Below are 1780 nucleotides of genomic sequence, written 5' to 3'. Positions count from 1 at the left end.
TAAAAACAGAGGCGAATATCTGAAGAGCTCACTTGGAGGGTAGCTCTTAAGGAATAGAGTTAGTGGGGACTGATCCGGCTGTCAGTCACAACCCTTGCAGTAACTGTATGGCATGCAGGCGAGGGAGAGCTTCTGCTGAGGATAGTCAAGTATCCAGGAGCAGGGCTAGTATCCAATAGCCTAAACCCATCCCTGCTTGAAGGCTAAAGAGAGGCTTTGGGGGAAAGGCGACTCGAAGACAAAGACAATCATGGATGAAGGAAAGGAAGAAGAAGGAGGACTGGAACCCCCGCAAGCGTCAGCGACAGAGCGGGAGACAAGCGTCACCGGACCAGAGGAAGAAGCACAGCTCCTGCGCTCCCAGATTGTCCTGCAACAGCTTCCAGTGATGCTGATACTGCTCGGTGATGGGATAGAGACCTGGACCACGACCAATCGGCGAAACTTCGAACGAGGTCATTACACGGATGACCCGCAGCTTGGGAAAAGGATGCTGGAAGCACTAATACGGCATAAGAAAGTCTACTACTGCACCCAGCTCAAAGATAATCACCGCCTAGGAGTCGTCAAGTGCCCGACGAAAGTTGCCAAAAAGACAGAAGTCAAAGAATGGCTGGAGTGGTTTGCTGACCTACTGGAAGGATGGACAGAAGGCAAGTTACGAATCATCTACAGTCCTTCTGAAAAATACGACAGCATAGTGAAGACAGCAACAATAGCCGCCGGTATAGACGGGATCCTGGTAAACCCAGAGGTCCGAGGAACATCCCGTTATGCCGAGTGTAACGAAGTCCTTCAGAGACTCGCAGAGTACAGAAAGGATCAAGAGAGGAAACGAGAACTGGACCTGGAGGAGTCGGACATGTCCGAACCTCCTACCCAGAGGACCAGCCGTAACCCGTCGCCGCTAAGAAAGCCAACATCAGAGGATCTAATAGACCTCACAAAAGATGACGATGAAGAAGACCAAGAACAACCGGGACCTTCAAGGAACCGACAAGGACCCTCCGAGCTGCCAAGACAGGGGGTCGAGGGTAGGACGTTTGCCCTCAACCTCGATGAGAGACAATGGGCGGAGGCAGCGAAAGAATGGTCTCCGCGACGGAACTGGATGGGTGAGTTCCAGCCACAAGCATACAGTACGGAGAGGAAGCCAGCGGCTCCCCTACGACGGCAGTCTGGAAGCAGTTCGGATGATGAGAGAGGCGACACAGATGAAGAGAGAGGGACAACCGACAGTCCCAGGAAGATGTCTCAGAAATCAAATGCCCGGAAAATGCCCCGAGAACTAGCCCCATTACCCAAAGAAATCATCAGCGTCAGGCTGCAGACTGGGCTCCAGGTGCATCGCTACATCGGAGAACCATGGGACATCGAAGGTGACGGACTGATCGTGTTCACCAATGATAAGTATAAAATCCACAACCGACAGTTCAGAACGGATCTCAAACGTCGAGTAGAGCACCAACGAGCGCACACGCATGAGGGAGCTCATTGGCGTGGAAATGATGAGGTGGACTCCTATGTCCAACAAAGGAAGATTGTCTTTGTCGGAATCGAGAAGTGGGACAGCACTCCCAGAGGAAGGGAGGTCCCAGAAGAGTACGTGGATGAGGTCGTGCGGAGTGTGCATGAAGCCCTTGGTCATGCAGGCGTGCGATCCACCCGTAAGGAGCTGGAGGAGCATGGACTTTGGATCCCAGTGAAACAAGGCCAACGTGTGCTGAGGGACTGTGAAGTGTGTGGGAAATACAACGCAGGTCGCCGAGGGCAGCGGTTG

The sequence above is a fragment of the Poecilia formosa genome, unplaced genomic scaffold, assembly GCF_000485575.1.
Source record: "Poecilia formosa unplaced genomic scaffold, Poecilia_formosa-5.1.2 Scaffold340, whole genome shotgun sequence".
In the NCBI taxonomy this organism is placed as follows: domain Eukaryota; kingdom Metazoa; phylum Chordata; class Actinopteri; order Cyprinodontiformes; family Poeciliidae; genus Poecilia; species Poecilia formosa.
This window is presented reverse-complemented; position numbering follows the sequence as displayed.